The following is a 9,241-nucleotide window of genomic DNA, read 5'->3' on the forward strand; positions in this document are numbered from 1 at the left end:
GGATGACTCCAAAGATTTTCTCAAATGAAGTCACGAGACCACTGGTAACAACTTTAAAAAAGTGTGCCAGGGATTTTGTGGAGGATGCGTTAAAGATAGTCGGAAACATGTTGCTGAAATTGAAAGGCAAACCTGTGTACGGGTGTTCGCTATGTGAAGTACGAAAGTTTCACGGGCCGAACTCAAGGCCACCTCTCTCTGAGACAAAAGAGCTCTTATTCTTGTCATGCCGTTGAAACGTGTCCCAAGGTTGGTATTTGTGGCCAGATTGAAAACTCCCTATGTTCATGTGTGGGAGGAAATAGAACATTTCTGCAGCAAATAACCCGTTCACTTACTGTTACGATAAAAGGAATACTTTTAATTAACTCAGAACAATCTTCATTATTGAGCATCAAATAACTACCATTTTCCAACAACTTGAACGTGGGGATGATAGCAGGAACTGGCGTGCCTTGCAACACGCAAGCCATATTTGGTCGGTGTTTGTTGCATGAATCGTGTAACTGTATGTGCCTACACATTAGTGAATGATCTGGCGTCTCAGTGCATTCCTCTCCATTCAGATAAACTTCTTGATCATCTTTGAAGCATCTGTATGTGTATGGAAGCGACCAGACCTCATGAACAAAAGCACTACCTAAAGGTTCATAAAGACCTATTGGTATATATTTCATACAATTTGAAAACGTATATAAAGCAAAAGGCAGCGTTATTAAACCGTGGATAAGGCATGTTGCCAAAAAACCCGCAATCCTCTGCTGATGATGTCACTGAGCATGTCATGAATGATGTAATATGTGACATCATCAGTAGTGGATTATGGGTAATAGTATCTCTAGTTTACTCCCCTATAGCTGTCTTTCTTTTAACATAAGTGTGTGTTTCCTTCCCTTATACTTACTGTTTTTGGTTCGCTTCCAGTTCGCGTACCAGCGAGCGAACTAGGAAGCGAACTAAGAGAAATAGAGGTTGGCACAGTTCCAAATATTGTACCAATTTTTTAATAACGGGGAGGTAGTTCTGAAAAGAACTTTTTTTTTTATTTTTCTGAACATTTTTTTACTGTTTTTGAATTTTTCGGAACAGTTTTATATTTTTTGGGGTTTTTCTTGGAGGGGGCAATGAAAACGATTCATTGTAAAGGGCTCAACAGGAGCAACAAAACAAAAAAAAGAAGTATTTATTATTTTGGGCGTTTCGGACAAACTTGCATATGATAGTCAATAGCTCTGTTGATCAGAGTGATGCTTCTTTCTCCGTAGGAAATGAATCCATCGCAAAATACGCAGGTGTGTTTTACTTCACCAAATCTCATTTGTATATTTGGCACCATCTTCCTGCCCTCTGGTCCCGTTACTTCCGGTACAACAGATCTTCTGGCCATAATAGGGAGATTATCTAGGTCGTTCCGAAACTGTGCAGCACTGTAGTTGTTAGGATGCCACCTAGTCATATGGCGATGCATTGTGTAGTTTCCGAAACTGTATTTTTTGTCGGTCCCTCTGGACAGTCTATCTTGACATATAAGGCAAGTTACGTATCTTGCATTTACTTTTTTCTGACCTTTGGGAATTTTAAAAAATTGCCAAATGAAGTTTTCTTTCCGGTGAGACGTCTTGGGCTGCTCAGGCAAAAACTGCCTCTCTTCGTGCTCGTCCTCCTGTTCCTCTTCTTCTTCTTCTTGTTGAATTACAACTTGAGCAGGTGGTCCACTCTTCCTTGGATGTGGTGGAGGTGGTGGGGAAGCACCAGCTGAAGCTACTAAAGAAGCCATTGCTCAGTGATCACAAAGGGTCTTTCTCTCACAATGATGAAAGTCAGAGTGAGGAAAGAAGGAGGGATTTTCATCATTTGGGAAAAACAAGAGTTCTCAACCAATCAAAAGTGTTCATTTTAGATTATATGACCTAGTCTTACATCATTAGGAAACCAAAAGTGAAATGAACCAATGAAAAGTGTTATTACCAAGTCACATGACTTGCTGTGTTTACGTTAAGCGCTTTGCAGGGCCTCCCGGTTTGCTTCCAGAAACCTGCGCTTTGGCACTCGCTTCGCGTACCAGTTCGCTAACGTAGCACGTCATATGACGTATCACGCGACAACGTGGAACGTCATGCGGACGGGAGGCGTCACGATGTTGTTTTCTAACGCGGCACTTGCGGTAAAGAAACGTTTACCGGCTCGCGGTCTATTTCGCGGCATCAAGGTCAGCTAACGGGAAGCTTCCCGATTCGCGAAGCGGGAACGAAGAAAAAAAAATATTTAAAAAAAAAATTATTCATAAACATATAAAATATATTTTTGGATTTAAAGAAGAATACATTTTACAGCTACAGATATTAGCTGTTAAAAAACCAATGAAATTCACAGAAAAAACCATAGGTTATAGACCATATATAGTTAGGAATTAGCATTTACAAAACCTTGAAAATTCACTGAAAAAACCATAGGTTATAGACCATATATAGTTAGGAATTAGCATTTAGAAAACCTTATTTTACTCACACAAAACCATTGAAATTCCATATATAGTTAGTTGCACTAACTATATATCGCGCACCCGCAATCCACTGCTGATGATGTCACATATTACATCATTCATGACATGGTCAGTGACATCACTGATGACATCACTGATGACATCTCAAATGACATCACTGATGACATCACTGATGACAACATCCAGTGACTGTATGCTTCTGTAAAGTTAAAATATGTCTTACATATTGAAGAATGAGTGGATGTATAAGTGTCTGGATGAAGGATTTAGTAGGTGCATGACTGACTGTATAAGTGAGTGATTAAATGTGTCTCACTGAGTGCATGGGTTAGTGACTAAACTGTTTTAAATTGTGCATCATTGTGTCTGTTGTTTTGTAATCTGATGCATGTGTTGATCATTAGCTATATGACTAACTATATGGGTTATTGATTAGTTGCCCAAGTATTTGTATGGGAGACTGAGTGTGTGTGTGGGTGTCTGGGAGGCGTATGACTCTGTGCATAGATGTGTGAGCAGTTGATTCACTAGATGTATGGGTTCAAAAGTGCATGTGGAAACATCTGTATGGGCGGTTGACTGTGTGCATGAGTGTATTGGTGAGTGAATGGATATCTCAGTGCTACATGTCAAAGTAAGTACATATGTAAAACACAGTACATGTGATAGTTGACATATATAAATAACTGTGCATAAGAGCCAGTGAATGTGTGGGTGGCTGTATGGATTATTGTGAACTTGTATCAGGGATTGTATAACAGAGTAAATATGTGTTATTATATGTTCCAATAAGTAAGGTGTGTATAACTATATAGTTGAGGAAATCGAGGTGTGATTGATTCTTTGCAAGACTGACTAGGTGTGTGAGTAACTCCATGGATGAGTGACAGTCTGTGAGTGTCTGTTTACACTGAGTGTATCTAAGGTTATATTAGAGTCTGAAGAGGTTCATTGTATCATCACATGAATGATGTCATCAGTGATGTGATCAGTAATGTCAAATGAGATGTCATCAGTGATGTCATCAGTGATGTCATTTGAGATGTCATCAGTGATGTCATCAGTGATGTCACTGACCATGTCATGAATGATGTAATATGTGACATCATCAGCAGTGGATTGCGGGTGCGCGATATATAGTTAGTGCAACTAACTATATATGGAATTTCAATGGTTTTGTGTGAGTAAAATAAGGTTTTCTAAATGCTAATTCCTAACTATATATGGTCTATAACCTATGGTTTTTTCAGTGAATTTTCAAGGTTTTGTAAATGCTAATTCCTAACTATATATGGTCTATAACCTATGGTTTTTTCTGTGAATATATATATATATACACACATTACATAAATACATTTATACACACACACTCCTTGGCTTTTAGACAATGCTTGTTTTCATACAAAGAACATCGACAAACAAACTGTGGGTTATGAAAGTCAAATACTGAGGAAACAGCAGATAGGTAATGCTCATGGAAGATTTTGTTCCTAATCATGTTTGGAAAATTATAGAATCAAATTAGAAAGTACAAACAAAAGCCTACCTTTCTTTCTCTCCAATTCCGGCAAACCTTGATGTAAGAGGTGAACTAACAGCATCTCAGAGGCGCCAGGTTTATATGGCCAGTGACAAGTTCTGAGGTGTGTATGGTATTAGTAGCAAGGCAAACAAATGTACCATCTGCAAAGTATTTAGATGAGTATATTTGTGTGTGATTTATTTGGACACACCTGCAACTCAAGCACCTGTCCCGCCCTGCCAATTACAGAAGGTGTGCAGCAATCACTAATATTAGAAATATGGCTCTCCTCCTACCAAGACAGAGAAGTCCATTGTCCGGTTGTGCAAGTTAGGAGTCAGGAAATGTGGAAGTGGGCAGAGTCGGACTGGGTCAAAAATAGGTCCAGGGATTAACATTAAAGTAGCCAGATTATTGATTGATATAGCTGAAAAGGTTATCAGAGAAATCAACAGTATAAACTGACCCACCTGGCCATTAAACTGGCCCATAATTTCTAACAAACAGCCCATTATTTACAATTGCCTTTAATGCCCTTCACAGTCCTCTTTATCATGTTTGCGAGGTAGAGCACTTCACAGGGCAGCTAGACAGGCAGCAGTATCCAGCTTATAAATTACCAGAATTCTGCCAGCTCGTTCAGTGTATTTAGCTCCTAATAGAAACTATACAACTATTTTTATACATTGCATGTATACATATATATATATATATATATATATATATATATAAATGTATTCATCCTTTTGTCATATTGGTAAAAAACGAATGTACTCATGATGTGTTGTGAATAGTATATGCATTGAATAGCCCTATTATTCAAGTCCAAGTGAAGCAACTCAGAGGGTTTGAACCTTCCAAAAAAGTCCAAATACCCAAATACAAAAAAACCTTCTCCCATTGCAGAAGTGGAATAACCCAACTGTAATAGTTGTCACTGATTTGGCAACAGAGAGTAGTCTATGGAGCGTCTTTCCCAGCCCGGAAGCATGCAAATTAAATAAGCTGCACACAGAGCTCTGCAACACACACATTTATTTTTTAACATACAACCACACAGTGCAAGTATTGCATCATAACTTTTATAACCACATCTTAACACATCCCAGCAGATTATGTAATTCTGGTTTAGAGTCTGCCCTGAACCCCATAGGTCCTGGTCTGCATAATTACACTACATTTCCCCATGTGTTAAATAAATAGGACAGCCTGCATTAGCATCTCAGTTCCTCAATGAGTGGTCAAGGCATTCACACTGGTCATCCAGATCGGGTGGTATGAGGTAATTGAGGGGCCCCTTGAACAGGCACCGATGTCATTGGTTCAGATGCCTGATTTAGACAGGTAGGAGGGGTGCCTCACTCAGGATTTGATGAACATTAAGGTAGGTGTTTAAAGTGTGACGACTCCTATGTTATGGACTTTTTCGGGACGATGTGCTGGCACCATGTGTCCTTTGCATGTTTCCACACTCTAACGTCCACATCAAACTGAGAGTCTGTTTTTTTATTCCTTTTCTATTTGACCAGTACCAAGTGCCCTCCCCAAAGACTGTTTCCTGGCTGCATCTGCACTGATCAGCATGTTTTCATCTTGCACTTTTGTGAAATATCTGTGACATGAACCTCATCAGCATTTGTTGATTGGTCCGATGTCCATTGTAGTAGGTTGGTTCTGATGGCTCTCCTAAATAGCAAGGTAGCAGGGCTCTCATTAGTGGTGGAGTGAGGAGTTGATCGATAGGCACAAAGGGCTTGGCACATGCCTTGGTTGAGATTGATTCCCACCATCAATGCTTGCTGAATTACCTCCTTGAGGGTGCCCAGGAATCATTCAACAACACTATGAGCTTGAGGCCAAAGAGATGTACTCTTTTGATGCTTGACATTGAGCGAACAAGAAACTCCTTGAATTCTTTACTATTGAAAGGTGGGTCATTGTTAGTGAGGGAGCAGGGTTTTGCAAAAATAAAACCTGATCAGATTAAACCCTCAGTAACATACATTAACAGTGAGCTGTGAAGAAAACTAAATGAAATGCTAACATGGGGAAACATGGGGAAAATTAACATGTGTACTAATGCATGAAAAACTAGGCCGCATTTTGCTTATAAGTATTAAATGAAATAAAAAGACTAATGCTGTTTAGTGCATGTGAATAATATCCTGCTAGGAATAACAAGGGTTGTGCTGGGTTAGTGCAATGCTGGGATGTGTGAAATCACATTTTCATGAAAATAATAGATGTTTGTGTTTTGTGTATCGTAGTGAATTAAGTATAGGCCTACACTTCTGCATGCCAGTCAACGGTTAAATCTTGTGAACGGGAACAAAATTAAGAAATAAGCTCGGATCTGGGGATAGAAACGCAAAGGCACAGAGTGTCCTTCGAGCTGTCCTGACTGACTGCCAAACACTTTAAAGAACAAAAAGTGATATCGGTGGAAGCAAAGCAACTTCCCTATGAAATGGAAGAAGTAAAACAAAGAGAGCGTGAAAGGCTTGCTACATTTGTTACATGTATTGCTCTTCAGGAAATACGTGCTCAGATTATGGCCAAAATGTTTTGTGGAAAAAGGATGTTGAAATATTGAAAGTTTGAACAATGAGTTAGTAAATAAAAAGGCCCCACTCGTGTGATAGAGACACCCCCATTCTTACACAATGAGAGTCAAAGATTTCATGAATTCTGAAACAAATGTGGGATGGACATTTAGGTTTTAGGGTATAATTGTGGTGCCCTGGGGGGTGTGGTTTGCAGGTGTTAACCAAAGCTAGTGGGAGATCGTCGTTGTCGTCGGTTTGCTGCTTCCAGATGGGGGCCTACCTATTTCCTTGACTTAATCTTTGCAGTTCGACTCTTCTTGAAGGTCTTGCTGCTCTACCTGGCCGGTGGGGTAGTTTTCTAGTTTTCCCTTTGGGTTGGTATAATAATCTGAGTTTGCATAAACTTTGCAAATGTATTTTGGTCTCTAACACTTTTCTCTCTTCGCCTACCCACACCTTCAAAGCATTTTATTTGATATGAGTTTGCTTTCTTCCTTTGCAATTATATGTTCACTGTGAAAATTTGTGACTTACAATGTGTGACTGTACTTGATGAGCATTCATTTTATTATTTAGATAAACATTTAACATTCAATATATTGAGTCTGTTATTATTTAGTAGTATAGATGAGTGAATAATTATTTACCATCAACTACTCAACTACAGTATCCATCGCCACAGATGTATTGTAAAGAGAAATGCAGGTTCTAAGTGCATAATTGATAAGTTAGGTCTAAACTTGCATCACACTGAACCCTAGCATGAAGGGATTAGTTGGTTAGTGTAAATGGGCCTATGTTTATGAAAATTATTGATCCCTGATCGCTGAATCATACGTTTTGAGAATAGCGGGGATGCCCCATGATGCAAAGATGGTATCAAGCCACTCAATGGCTTTGTAATGGGTTGCCGATGTCAAGTCTTCCTCCAACGGAAATCGCGAATTCATCAATGACTATGAAGAGATGGTGTTCAATTCCTAGAGGCACACAGATGTCAACTGCAACTCTCTCCCAGGCATTCGCAGGGAAGTCAGACATTGTCAATGGATGTTGAGTTATCTTGGGGGATAAACCGTTAGAAAGGGCGAATGCTTTCAGCCCTTTCTCAACTCTTTCATCTAGGTGGGTTAACCACACTCGGTCCCTTAAGGCTCTGTTGGTGGCTACAATGCCATGATTTTCTTCCTGGGCCAGTTCAACATGCTTTCAGCCCTTTCTCAACTCTTTCATCTAGGTGGGTTAACCACACTCGATCCCTTAAGGCGCTGTTGGTGGCTACAATGCCATGATTTTCTTCCTGGGCCAGTTCAACATGCTTTCAGCCCTTTCTCAACTCTTTCATCTAGGTGGGTTAACCACACTCGGTCCCTTAAGGCTCTGTTGGTGGCTACAATGCCATGATTTTCTTCCTGGGCCAGTTCAACATGCTTTCAGCCCTTTCTCAACTCTTTCATCTAGGTGGGTTAACCACACTCGGTCCCTTAAGGCTCTGTTGGTGGCTACAATGTCATGATGTTCTTCCTGGGCCAGTTCAATGAATTGCTGTCCCAAACTCATGAATATAACAATTCTCTAACCTCTCAATATGATATCTTCTCACAGTGGAGGCTACTCCCAGCTAGTAGTAGGAGGTTGGGAAGGGGGGGTTAAAATAAAAGAAAAGAATAGAGCGCTTACCTTTCCTCCGCCACTTTCTCTCCATCCTCAACTTATGTCTGGACCAGAAGCACACAGGCACACAGACTCCCTTAAGCCAATCACAATGCTGCTGTCAGCGGCGTTGTGATTGATCTGAGCGCATTGGTACGAAGCTCAGACAGGCAGTGGGAGCCGTGCATGTACTCCACTCAGGCTGTGTATTACAGCCCGGTGGAGAACATGCTAACTGTGCATGACTGTTCGGCCAGCTCAGAACGACTGGCTAAACCATCTTGAGCACTTAGAAAGTGTCCCAACTACTCCTCCCCCTGCTCTGTGAGCAGCCATGCCCCGCCTCAGCAGTGAAAAGTAAAATCATAATAACAGTGTGTTATTATCATTTTATTTTTCCATTTTTGCAGTGCTTAAAAACAGTGGGGTGACACTTCTCGGCCTTAGCGGAGGAGCCGCTCCTGCCTTTTCAGGTGACGGATAGCCCATCTTTTACATGTTTAAGCTTTTTTAAGTCCACTTTTCACACTCTTCTTCCAGGGTTGTATTGAAATGATGTCTTTGAAGCTGCGCATGTCCTTAACTGCATTTGTAGCGGCAATATTTTGTTCCATTGACAGAGCTGCTGGCATGCTGGACCTCACAATAAAATTGAGATACTCTTCAGCCGCTTTGGGCATTAAGCTTGGTAATGTAGTGGCACTTGTCAAAAGTAGTCTGCTGGGTTTTGATCTTTCCCTGGCTTGTGTACAATTACGTAGTCATACTCTTGCAGCCACAACCGCCACCTCTCGATAGAAGAGGACATCTTAGCTTTTGGGTATCCGCAGACAGTGAGCAATGCCTGGTGGTCTGTGATGATAGTGAAACATTTCCCATTTAAAAATGCATGAATATGTTTGCAGGCCCACAGAACAGCCAGACTCTCCTTCTCCGGCTGAGAGTGTGCACATTCTGTTCCAGACACGCTTCTACTGGTATAGGCCACAATGTGTCTCCAGACATTCTTATGGCCAT

At 40.6% G+C, this 9,241-nt stretch overlaps 1 protein-coding gene across 1 annotated transcript in view; it reads right to left on the minus strand.

Annotated features, from left to right (window-relative positions):
- LOC144770651 (mucin-5B-like) overlaps positions 1–4,180 on the minus strand; it is a 104,960-nt gene extending 100,780 nt beyond the window's left edge. The window contains exon 1 of the mRNA XM_078655359.1: positions 4,050–4,180. The gene's annotated coding sequence lies outside the window, so the exon portion shown is untranslated. The remainder of the gene's footprint in view (positions 1–4,049) is intronic.
- Positions 4,181–9,241: the final 5,061 nt, after the last annotated feature.

This window comes from Lissotriton helveticus, chromosome 7 (genome assembly GCF_964261635.1).
Source record: "Lissotriton helveticus chromosome 7, aLisHel1.1, whole genome shotgun sequence".
NCBI classification, from domain to species: domain Eukaryota; kingdom Metazoa; phylum Chordata; class Amphibia; order Caudata; family Salamandridae; genus Lissotriton; species Lissotriton helveticus.